This window comes from Anopheles funestus, chromosome 2RL (genome assembly GCF_943734845.2).
Source record: "Anopheles funestus chromosome 2RL, idAnoFuneDA-416_04, whole genome shotgun sequence".
Lineage (NCBI taxonomy): Eukaryota > Metazoa > Arthropoda > Insecta > Diptera > Culicidae > Anopheles > Anopheles funestus.
Window position 1 is genome coordinate 97,104,743 of NC_064598.1, and position 13,873 is coordinate 97,118,615.

Sequence of the window (13,873 nt, forward strand, 5' to 3'; positions counted from 1 at the left end):
GTTCGATTCTATTGCCCAGGTCCATTAATTGAAGTTCCCGTGAATTTGGCGTACAAATAAATCCCGGAGTACGGGATTGCTTCGGGGCAATCGCTTTGAAGCGGTGGTCTATCGAACAGTGAACATCGGTTTTATTTTTATTAATTTTTTTACTACATCCACCACTATGCACCATTAGTAGCTGGTATATGCACTATCGAACAGTTTTTTGTCGGTTTGCATTTTCCTCTGGTGCAAAAACTGAAAATGCAATTCAATTGCCGCAATGAAATAAGAACCGATTTACGCGTTATGCGATTCGTTCATGAAATTTTTTTTCGTGTATTGAACTGCAATTCCATTTTTCCTCCGTAAGTGAACTGCTACCAATACAGTGAATCAAAATTAACACGCCGTACACAAGCGGAAAGCTTTGTTATGAGCACACTTCCCAACAATAGTATAGTAATCCGGCACTGTTTTACCGATTTCACACCCCCATTCACATTGTTAACGATGTGTGTCGGGTCGTATTGTGCCGTGGTGCGTTTCAGTTTACATTAGCCCTTTGTTGCGAAATTTCTCATAATCGTAAACACGTGCTCAATGCGATGGAGACGCCTGGTGGCGCAACGAATGGAGACGCCTGGTGGCGCACGCGTTACGGTTTAATAAACTATGGCACAAATCACAAGATTGCATGCGATGACACTTTCATGGGTGGGCCGGATATTGCATCAAATCAATTCCAACGTAAAATTGGTTCCCATTTCCCACCTAAGGTTCGATGGCCGCCAAACTGTGCAGCTCTAACGATAACGACTCCGCTTTTCAGCTAGCAGAGTAGCAGGTTCTTCTGTTTTCTGTGCTTCATCTCACGCACAAATGCGTATGAAATATGTACAATGTAGTACGAGAGTACCTTTTTCGAAAATTTGTGCCCGGTCGCTACGAAAGGCAAAGGGGAGAAGCGTGTTGGGTTACTGTGTCCCACATGTTCTGACGTGTAGCTGATATGACAAATTTTCATCCCATCTCATCACATCATCCCAACCTAGCCGACCACATCATATCACCCGCACACACACATTGCTTGTGGCTGTGAAAAGTGTGGTGAAAAGAAAAAGGGCGCCCAACAGCGTTACTCGCCTTTGGCACAAGTACCACCAACCGCTATGACACTACTGGCACTGTACCGTAGTCGTCCTAGTGGCCTAGCCCATACTTGACTTCCGACGATGGTCTTTGACGGTGCAATGAGCATTCATGAGGCAAAAACACTGACACTTTAGGATCATACGCTCTGTCTAGCATATTCTCGTCACTTTTTAATTCCCTCATTCCGACGTTACCCCTCCATCTGATCACCCTGTACCGAAGCTGCAGTGATCTGTCGATTCACGTGTTGCTGCAATCACAGTTCTGCAATGTTTCTTGCCTTCGGAGCGCTGGTTTTGTCCTGTTTTCTAACGCGCTGCACTTCGCCCTGCACTAACACAATTGCGCCACCATTGCGTAGAGATGAGGCAGAACCTTGTAGACAACTACAGCCTGGTTTAGATGGCAGGAAACAGTCCCTGCTACCGGGAACATCATTCATATCTTGAACCACAAAACCATGAGCTAGCTTCGTAAAGGGCAGAATGCAAAAATATCACACAGCTCGTTTCGGGGGGAAAAAGTGCTGAATCGAGTGCAGGATGTAAGCTACAGCTTTTAGGGGAGGACGGAGGGTGAGCTTTCATAACCATCTCTCATCCTTCATATTATCCTCGACAGTTCGACTACGGTTTTTTGGGAACACACATTTTAATTAAATTATAAATTCTACCACCACACTATATCTGTGTCACTTATCATACGCCTATCAAAAGTGCTCAAACTTTGTTTCGATTTGCACATTCATTTGTAAATCGGGACGCTCCCTTTGGCCTTCTTATTTGTCTTGTTTTATTGCATTTTAAACAGTTCCATAACACCATCTGTCTGCAACCGTCAACAGCTCCTCAGGCTGATGGTAAAGTACAAATATTCATTTCAATGTTGCAAACAAGGGTGCCAACATGTCCTACCCGGGTGAAGAATTTCTTTACTGCAGGCATAAAACATCCCCCGCTCATCCACTCCCTCATGTAACTGCATCTTTCCAGCGGAAATGGTTGAATTCCCTTAAGGAAAAACTAGAAGAAACTTACAAACTCTGTCTCTGTACTCAATGGCGTTCCGGTTTTCGACTAAGATTGTCCTATCTGCATGCTCAGGTCAATATGGAAAACCGAACCGAGTTAAGTAAATTGCATTGCAACACATTCGAAGAGGTCATTTGAGTTCGCATAAACTGCAGACGGCAGTACAGACACCAACAAAATACCCACCCAAAGGCTGGCGGGTTTTGTGAACCATTTTGGCAACAATGAGCTTACGAACGAACTCAAACTGCTGTGTGCCTTTGCCCGATTTCCGTTTATCCCAATGGTGGAAAACAACTCCCCCGGTCAAGCTATTGTTGTGTTGTACAACTAGGTATTAATACATGAAATATACTCTCACACACGCACACACGCCGGTGGTCCTATTTGGGCCTACACAATCTATGCCTCTCTCTCTTTCTCTCTCTTTCTCCCTTGAGGGGAAAATCTCTAAAGTCGACGCATTGTACGGTGGTACAATGGAGGGCACACAAACAAACCACAAAGGCAAAAGGCGAAACTTTTCCAACCCATATACAGCACCCCCGGGGCGGGAGGAGTTTTAAACCAGACACAAGACGTGATCGCTAAAGGTGTTCTGTGTGTTTTGCTGGATTTTGTGAAATACTTTCTCCTGGGGTTAAAGTTTTCCCCACACTCCACACACACACATACTGGTAAGCATTGTTGGGCGATTGCCAGATGCTGGGCTAGAAGGCCTTAAAAAGAGGTTCACAGACCAGTACTTGACCGGTGTGTGTGAGAGTGCAAAACATGCCTTCACGTTTGTCAAGCATTCGATTAAAGTATCAGATGCATGCTGAGTACTAAAATGTACATAGAAAGGTCGATAAGCATAACAATGGCTTACCAACGATCCTTTATGTTTCCTTCCCCCAACGCCACCACCCACCCCTCGAAACCGTTCCTTAAGCTAACATATCTTTCAGATATCTATCATTACTTACCGTAACATTACTGTAATTATTATCGATCGGAAAACCCGGTATTCGATAGCAATCTGTGTGTCCTCTCCTTTTTGCATATTTCCTCCCGCTCTCATACCAATTTGACGTATTAAAAGCATGTAATTGTTACCAGCCTTGATCAAGGAAGCAAGAAAGCAACGTTGAAAACACCCACAACAACCCATCCCAGCTGGTGGGAATCCATCATCGGGCGAACAAACAATTACCGCGCGCTGCTGGGAATGTAAAGTATCACTTTTCGTGTGCCCTCGAGCGAGTTACTTCTCGCAGTAGGAGTGGGAACCATACGAAAAGGGGCGCTGGCCTCCTTAAAAATAAACCATGACCGACATGGCGAGGCCAACCCACTCAATTAATTTGATTACAATCAATTTTCGTTTTTCCCACCCCTTATTGAACCCCACTAACCCACCGAACGCCTCGGTGGAAAATGTTGTTTACTGCCAGTTCTCTGTTATACACAAAAAAAATTGTTTTCATTCAATTCAATTGCACCAGTCTTAGTTTATTTCTTTCTTTCGGTTAAATGTTGCACGTTCGTGTTTTTCTAGTAGATGACAAGCCAATCAAGCAATAATATTTACCAACCTCTGCTAAGAAAAGCAAAGAAAGAAGGAACAATTTGTTCTAACGAATTGAACGCCGCATTGATTCGTTGCTACATTTGCGCAAAGAGCGCAAACGTCACTTTGGTATTTGAATTAACTTTTTCCCTACTACTTCTTTCGAGCGATTGACCATTCCCGTTTTTTCGGGGGTTAGAGTGATTGTTTGCCTGTAAAGTCTTCTATAAGTAGAATAAATGGTTGGCAATTACAAAATCCTTTCGTCCAACCGTACTTTTACAACGAGACATAAACAGTCCACGGAGGAAAGTGAATAGTGTGCTCAAAGACGCTGGAATGCGATGAAACCAAAAGAATCCTGTTTACAAACTTGTAGCGAGTGGGAAATAAGCTATAAACAAGCTTTCATATTTTTCTTATCAAAATGTACAAGTAAAATGATTTTGTTACAATCATTGCATACTTTCAGGCTCAAACTACTACCAAACGAATTATTTTGAAAATACGCCTAAATGTATGCAATTTTTCTAAATCTCTTTTTCTCGTAGGAAGCTTCTTTAAGTTTTCTTAAGCAGTTTGTCAACAGGGACCACCAAAAAAGGAAAGTCAACGTTTCGTGCTGGACTCTCACCACAGCGTCCTACTACTGACTGACACTCGATCCACTCGATAAAGCGCTTGAAAAATGGAAACATTTTTTTAACCGTCCCCGCTGTTTGTCCTCCACAGCTACCACAAAAACTATAAAGCTGCATCACTCTTGACTGTGCCCCGGACAGCCCTGCGAGAATGCGATCGAATTGCACAAAAGGCAGAAAGGGAAACGTTTTCAAATCGCACACCGCAATGGAAGGAATCTTCCGCTCTTGAAACGGTGCCAATTCGCGTGGAAAGATTTAGCACACTTGTTATCGCTTTTGCGATGGCCACAGGACCAGAGGGAACGGGGTGTGTGTAATGTTGGGGTAGGGTTTCATTTCGGCTGCAGCCAGTTGTTTTCAAGTTCTTCTTTCATTACATTCACCACTCTGGCGTGGCGCTAGACACACTAGATCGTGGCGCTTTCTTCTTGAGTTGAACTTCTAAGTTCTACGAGCCCTTCAGAACCGAACGTTGTGCCACGTTTTTGTTTCGTGTGCGATATTTGCGAGCTGAATTATGAGTGACATCGATAGCAACGCCCCGGTCAATCCACCCAACTGCTTAAAAACTCATCAACGGAAGAGATTACGCGCGTGAACTGTACGTGGTGAGTTCTCCTTCCAGTTCCATGCCACCCGAATGGAGCAGTGGAAGCTGTAGTTGGTCGAGTGGTTGAAAAGTTTCATACCAAAACTCGTCTACCGAAGCTACCAACCAACGCCAAAGTCTTGACTGTTTCGAGTCATTACACTGAGACTTCGGTCGTAGTGATTCGTGGGGCCCCAACCCACAAGGCACAAAAAGGGGATATGAGACTTTCGGTAGGACTTATTTCCCCCAAATGAGCCCCTTCAACATTTGGCCGCGTTCATTCGCGCTCATGAATATGAATGAAATCAGCCCCAGAGCCGCCCCGGTAGAAATCAGACTGGAGCTACGTCGCAGCACTAGGTTGGTGTTATATTATTCCCCGATCTGTCATTTTGTCAGTTTTCACTCCAGAATTCACATCCACAAGAAGGCGCAGAGTGTTACAGATGGAACAGCAGGAAGGGAATGATGTATCACCTCATAAGCCCCAAATCTTCACTGCGAATCTCCTTCTCACGACACTTGGGATGGTGTTGGTGGCGAACACTTCGACACGGATTACTCCTAGCTGAAGCTGATGAAGTCGAAAATGCTTCTCATTAACACACCGGCAAAGAAACACGGTCCCCCAGTTTTTCCGGCACCCTAATGGCTGCTTCACTCGGGTTGAAATTTTCCACCGGATTGCCCCCGAAAACTTTCAATCCTAACCGAACTTTTGAACTATGGGATGAATATAAATTAGAAAATTAATGCATTACTCCACCACACGGGTGTGTCGATGCTCGGAACTTCAACCTGTTGTTATATGCCGTGCGGTACACCATTTCTTGGCGTGCGTAAATCTTCACACGCTACTGTGTTCGTGCGTGTGTTCCAAAAGTCAAAATAATCACAACAGGTTCACCTGGCCTGCCATTCCGTGCCATATGCGTGGTTTGTGTTGAGATTTAAGGTGGTTTGTGGCTATGGCACATGCGAAGATTATGCGATCCAGAAGTCGATAATTATACTTCGAGATGTATTTTGCGGTTCGAATCGATCGATTGAAAGAGGGTGGACACGTTTTCCAGCATTAGCACATGTAGAGATGTGCAGAGGGAGTAAGAGTGAGATAGTGAGTTACAAATTTATAACATTTTTTTATCAATTTTCACTCTTTTTTTTATTTAAAGCATTACTTGAGTGAAAAGAAACACATTGCAACCAATTGGCATTAAAATAAATCAATTTCATTTTTTTTGCAAAATTTCCCAGAAAAAACGTAAGGGGTAAGCCTTATGAAATTTTCAAGTTGAAAATTTTTTTAAAATTTTTTTCTGATTTTTTATTCTTTTTTTATTTTAAAGCATTATTTGAGTGAAAAGAAACTTATTGCAACAAATTTGCATGAAAATATATCACATTTATAAATTTTGCAAAATTACTCAAAAAAATTAAGGCTATAGCCTTAAGAAATTTTTAATTTGTAATTTTTTTTAAAATTTTTTGTAATGTTTTTTATTCTCTTTTTTTTATTTAAAGCATTATTTGAGTGAAAAGAAACTTATTTCAACAAAGTCGCATCAATCATGAGTGAGTAAAATGACCGAACCTTAACTTATACCATTCATAATCTTTTTTTTATGACTCCGAAATGAGTCGTTAAACGAGCTGACTAATATTAACGAATTATTCACTCTGAGTTGATTCTCGCACTTTACTTCAACTCTTAAGAGAGTTGTTATTCTCATCTCTAATCACATGCTTCACTTGAATATCAAGAAGGTAAAGGGTGTTTGAAAAAAAAATCATTCAAACCTAATGTCTACCTTTAGCAGATAATTTTCATCTTTAAAACCCTTATTAAACATCTGCTTAGCTGCCTTTAAGAAGACTATCAGCTGGGGAAAATTCTCCGTAACATTTGCCACCTTCCGTAGTGATAAAACTAAAGTAGGTGGAATTTAAATATTCTCCACCATTTCCTCGCGTGTGCTGGGAATGTGTTTTAATTCACTCGGAAGTGCACATGAGCAAAAGATGATCCTGCTGGCAAACCCGGGCCAAAAGAGGTCGATCGCAAATCGTATGTGTCCTGCTCGTAGCTGGTTGGCAAACATGCCAACCCGGCAACGGGAAGCCATTTCCGCACGATAGTCACGAACCGGCCGAACCATTTGGTCGCCCAATGGAGCATTGCCACATTCAATGCATTTCAATGAGCAATCCAGCATCCGGCGGTGTCGCAGAAAGAAAGTCAACCACTGGCGCATCGAACCACCAACACCACTGTCACGACCTTCATCAATATCACTCACATATTGCAACAATTCTCATGAATTGATCATCGCAAATCCCACCCGGTTTGGTTTGGATGTGCTCTTGGTCGTATGTGTGTTCAAAAGAGTGTCCTCCGGATTTTTTTTCTTCTGTTGCTATCCTCCTGCTGCTGGTGGCTACAAGGCCGTCGACGACAGACATCATCCGGTCGTGTCCGATAGCGTTGATGAATCCATTTGTCACATCATCACGCCATCATCCGAATTTTGCGCTCCACTGTCTAACGCGGACAGAAGTGTTCCATCGCTTCGATGCGGACTTATAGGCTCACAACCGAGCGAACGGCCGAGAAATGTCATCCAAGTGGACAGTTTCCGAAAACTTCTAGCAATGGATGCATTGCATTAGTCTGCAAAAACAAAACAAAAAGAATTTTTCCACCTACCTTGGCCACTACTGCTTCGGATGCTGTTTCGAGCAGATTCCGAACGTGTAAACGTTGCTGTGTAACATGGTTCGAGGGAAGAAAAAAAACCAACAAAACACACCAAATGGTGAAAGAAAAGTCAAACAACCCGGAAGCTCGTTTCGCGAAATGCAATCATCGAGTGTCGAGTTTTTTTGTGTGTATGTGCTCAAACATTCCATTCTAATGTCACGATACGATGCGTTCCAAATATCGGTCACATTGTTTGATCAGCTTCGTCCCCAAAAAGTGGTGCAGAATTTTTTTGGGTGTTTGTTTTCCATTCTATGCTCGGAGCTTGCACAAAAAAAAGGACAATCGATTTTTCCTACTGGTTTTGGGCGGACCGATCGTACCAACGCGTGCTAATAAACTGAAACAGATGATTCGAGCAAGCCGACTGTTAATGAGTTTGTTCTTTGAATTGAATTCGACATTTTACAAGAAAACGGTAAAGCACTTAGTTTTTAAAACGATTCTCGCTATCAAACCAGAGAAATTGTGGGGGGAAATATTCATGGAACTTCAAACTGCAACAAGCTTTTTTTGAGGGGATGCGAGGAGAGAAAAAAGCTCCCTCTAACAAGGGCTAACATTTCTATCGAACATACTCATGTGTGGAGAATTTTACGATTTTTATCATTTAATGTTCTTGAAAGCGTTGTTCAAAAATCGTGCTCGAATGTTGAGCCTTTTTGCCCACGGAGAACCCACAAAAAAAACCCCTTTTAAAACAAGGGAAGATATGAATCATTGCTAAAGGATGCTTCAAAAGCACTCCCGAAAAAACAGACATTGCCCACATGGAAGCTTTATGGTCGTGGTGTATGGTTTTGTTCACAAACGTTCTTTTGATTGCCGGACGGACTGCGGCTGCTGCTGCTGCTGGCTCACCACAAACACCCCCAAAAGGCCCCAAGGGATGTACATGCCGTACATGTGGACATGAGGAAATAAAACTGTAGTGTCCATTACCATCCATCCTAGCCTGGCCGTTTTTGCAATGAATGTATGATAACCCGAAATGTACGGGAAGAGAGCCTAATGGGCACAATTTTTGACCCTATTTCTCTTTCACGTGCTTCCATTTTCGGTGCCCGAATTACCATTTCAATGACTTCATTAGTACACTAATTTACAGCTTGTCTTCGTTTCATTTCCCCCCCGAAACACACATGGAGATTTTCTTTCCCCCTATACGAAAACCTTCATCTACATCACCCAATAAAAGTGCATCTCGACAAAACACAATGTTGCTCGTGTCCTAATTTATCGATTGATTCGAACATTCAAAACCCTACTATCCAACTCTCCCTTTAGGTCATTTACGGGGTAAAGTCTAAGCGGCAAAAAAAGAAAGACACCCAACGGTAGGACACTTTTGTGCGCTCACACAACTGACACCGGCTGGGCAGGGAAATGAACATGCTGTGCCGGCTGCAAAACTTCCGATCAGATTAAAAGTTTTGCCACCGTAAAAACTTTAGCTCCCCGAAAAATGTTTCTATTTCTTGCGGTTGTTTCTGTTTGCTTTCTTTCCTTTTTTTGTTTAGCCTGTTTAGCTCCGGGGCTAGTTTCTGGGTGTTTTGTGTTTCTTCGCAAAGAGTGAAGTTTCGTTTTGCAAACGAAAATTTGTCCCTTTTTCGTGTATCGTTATTTTCCCAAGAAAGGGGAATACTCTTTCCAGTGTATTTCACAGCTGAACATGGGGGTTTTTTTATATCCTTTTTAGTTTTGAGCAGGAAAAGGATATTCACACAAAGTAGCGATTCAATTCATCTGTAAAATGATAATAAATAATAGCATCGTGAGCAGGGAATGCACTTTCTCCGACTTTCTCCGTACACGACGCTCTCCGGAAACGATTGAATGGACCCGAAAGTTCGTTCTGCTTTTGCCCCAGTTGGAACAAAATAATGGAAAACATTAACAGCTGCACGACAAGCAGTTTAAGGCGGATGAGGAAAAACTTCCCTTTTTTTTTGTTGCTCCTTTTGCTCCGGCTAAATGTCCATTTACACTTTCCTTCGCTGCCGGAACAAACGGAACGTAAAGACAGGAAAATGGGTGCAAAAAAAAACAGAAAACTTCAATTCCGTATGCATCAGTGATAGTGGATAGTTTGTGAGGATTTCGATCGACTCATTTAGCTGATAAGACTGTCGGAAACTTACATCTTACATTTATCTGTGTCCATAACTTTCATTCATTAAAACTTTGGCATTATTTACTTCCTTGTCCATTGACGGGATTTTCCCGAACGAGACTCTAACAAGCTGACTAATAAGATCCAATACACATTTGATTTCTTAAGGAAGTTTGTTTTTAGCAAATTAGATATTGGGCATATCGGTTTTTGTTCGAAGTGAATCAAAATTCCTTCTATTAAAGCGCCTAAAGTTATGCATTGAACATTACAAATAATCCTTAAATATTTTTTTTTCATTTAACAACGATCTCATACACGAAATCTTATTAATCCATAACAATTCCTTGCCTTTTTTTCTGGGAACCATGCAAATATACTCGAATGCCTTTTTTCTTTCTTCAAACCACCTGTTTCAACGAACCGAACCAGATTGAACCGACATTTCAACCCCTGCAGCAGGGTCGCTACATGTCGAACGTTACCTTCCTTCTTACCTGTATGTGTGAGTGTTTTCCCAATAGAAATTTCAACATAGGAAGGTAACCATCTGTTTCCACGGTAACCACTTCACGATAGCATCTTCCTTTCTTGAACCAGAATTGACGTTTTGAGTACATTTTCTAGCGCCAACACCAACGGATTGACTTCCCGTGCAAAACCATCGACGGCGAATAAAAATGGATGCAAGATTTGTGTAAAATTGATTTTTTAAAATATTGATCATCCATTCCCAGCGCTGTAGCGCTCCATTTCCATCACATTCGCCGGCCAGAAGAAGGCACAGGGAAATGGTGTGAAAAATCTTTCCATTCTCGCTTGGAAAAGGAAAATGCACCCTTTCTTGCCACTTCGTAAAGGAGCAGTACGACCACCCTTCACGCGGACACACATATCAAGAATTTTTATCCGTTTTCGGTTGCTATTTTCCAACCACCCAGAGCAGCTTCTCCCTTTTTTACAGGAATTTACTCACTTTTCCTGATCAAATTTTCCGTGTATCTAAATTTGATTTGTGTCGCTCAATTTATTATCCAATTTTCAGGAAAATGGCTTTCCTTTTCCCGACTGCGAAAGCCCCCGGCATGCATTGACGCACGAAGCAACCACTATAGCTGGCTCCGTTGCATGAGTCGTGCTGCGGATACTGGCCGCAGCGAACATCCTTTTGGTGGGGGGGGGGCAAATGCACAAATATTCTCTATCCTCAATGCGGAACAGTTCGCGAACGAAACGTGCATGGAAAATGAAACAAAAAATATGTAGCAGACATCCAATGGCGAGGGGTTTTTTTTTGTTTTTTGCTGCTACTTCTGCTGCGTCTGACCTCAAAACCCAAATCGGTTTAGTTAATGCTATCGCAGCCTTATGATTGGAAAGAGGGCTTGAGCGTACAAAATAAATTTGATCACTTTGCTACACAGGCGGCCATCTTTAAGCTCGACCGGTGTAAGAGTGTACTCACAAAAATACACACCATCAATTTTAGCGGAATGGAATCCGTTTGTATCTGTGTGTGCGGTATTGCCGTTTGATAACTGTGCTATCCCTCCTTCCTCCCCGCCTCCCCCCCTCCTCCCCACCCTGGAGTACACACGCACGCAAAAATGGAGACGAAGTTCGCATTGTGAAAGAAATGGTTCACAGCATTCCCGCAGGATTCTACTCCGGTTTGGTTTCATTTGCGTTACGTGACTTTCGTTATCTTTTGTTTCAGCACTTCACAAACACGTATGACCAGCACGGGCAAAAGTAACTAAACTCAAAGCTGGGTGGTAGACCATGAACACTAACTTTCATCCGTCTCAACATGTTCCTTCCGTGTGTGGTGAGTAACAGAAGAAGCAAAAAAAACGCTCCTCATTCTCAACTGGAAGAAAGCCGGAAAACAATACTCACCACCGAGCGAACGTAAGCGATGCTTAATAATTTACAGTTATCTCAATGAAAACTACACCCCAATGCTTGTTGGGATAGTTCTTTTCAATGTGCAACCCTCGGTAATCTTTCAGCCTGGCGTACAGTCGCGTTCTATTTTCGCACACTCGAACCACACGTTTGCATATCCCGATGAACAACAGAAGAACGATTCGCAAAGCGCTCGCTTTAGCCGGGGGAGACGAAGAACAAAGCAGCAACGAGGTTGGGAACAGGACGAACAGGTTCCAAACAGTATGATGTATCTGTGGAGACGATGATAAGTGAACCAGTTCGCAACTGGTTAAAAGCATCTTCTTCACAGTTCTCCCCCCGAAGTAACAGTTGTGTATGTCCCCCCCAGTGATGGGAAAGGATTTTGCCTTCCAGGAAACGTCCTGCGTCATGTTGGTTTCAGTTTTGGAACACTAAGAACTGAAACCGCGTCCCACACCCCACGGGTCTTTGGTTTCAAGAGTCTTGGTCTTCCGCAGGAGAGTACAATGCCGCTTCACTGCTTTGGAGAATGGTTTTTCGGATCGTACCAAAGCACACACTAATTGCTCTTCTACTCTGTGTGTGTCTGCACGCCGCCGTTCTCAACCATTCTTGACACTTCCTGGACACTACTGCCATCGTTCATTCGACAGTTGTCATGTCGGTTTGCAGGAAATGATGAGAGCACAGTCACGTGAAAGTTTTTGTGATACATTTCAGTTGGGTGCAAGATGATGCAGTCGTGCGTTACCCACCCAGGTAACGGGTAGGCTTGTTAGAATGTAGCGATTAGCAGACCTATTAAGGCAATTTTAATTTTAAAATCAGCTGTGTTTAAGGTGATTTTTATTAAAACGCCTTAAAGTATGCAATTCACCAGACACAATTGTATTAAGAGCGCTGTGTGAATTCCGCCTTAAAGTATGCAATTCGCGAAACAGAATTTTATTCACCTGAACTTTCTTTAGTCATTAAATGAGTACATCGTCACCTGGGAATAGTTCCAAGAAGCCATTTCCTCACATTGCAACTTGTCTAAAGCTCTTCCAAAAAGAAAAAGGAAACATTGTCCATAAGACATTATCGTTCCCCGTCCTAATTTGAGGACTGTTTGCATACTCGCACCTTTAATGCTATCAAACGACGTGAAAAGCCAAGGTAAAAAGATTCATTAAAATACCGCACTTCAATTTCTGCCAGCTTGATGCAAGGTTGTTTTAGTTAAGATGGGGGATAGCAAGCGTAAGAGAGTTGGGCGAAAAGAATGCGAGTCAACAATGATCTCGACCTGTTTGGATAGCAGTTGTTGCGGGCAGAAAATGTCTTTTCAACTTGTCGGAAAATACGAAAGGACAACACGCACACACACAGAGAGAGGCATCGCAAAACAAACACTACACTTGTGTTGGAATTATTATAACTTCTTGCACGATTAACGTCCATCATCGTTATCACGTGGCGGTGTATAATAAAAACAAAAAATATTGCCGCTTTCTCGCTGTATGACACACGGTTGTGACATCAACACGCATAAGCATTTTTTTATGCGCGCTTTTCGCGATAGCATAAGGTGGGGAAGAGAAAAAAAAGCGGTTGAAGAAGTATTATGGGCACAGTAGAGTTCCACGAAACATCCATTGTACAACACACGAAACAACATGGAAGAGGATAAAAGCGACAGAAAACCAAACCAAAAAAAAAAGACACCTGTCAGTAAGTTCTTCACGACACCAGAACTTTTTGCCTTTTCTCTCGTGGGGCCTGTAGTAAGATCGCCTCGATGGCGCCATCATCAGGAATCGGACTAGTATAGAAGAAAAAAAAGAAAGGGAATTGCGTGCGTGTGTAGAAACATCTCGTCCCTGAAACTGACAGCGCGAAAACTTTCCCGCCCTGAAACCCCGAAATGGTTGGCGCGAAGTGGTCCTATTTTGCTCCCGATCGCCCGGAAAGAAAGTTGCGAAAGTTGTCGGTGGACAACTTTTCAATCAGTGCCGACGGAGACGGTAAAGAATCAAAGCGCACCATGCATAAGTAAAGGGAAAAGATTTTAATTGCTACCATCAAAGGTTTCGATCGGGGCGAAAATGGTCATCGATCCACACGGAGGAGAACCGTCCACGTTCGCT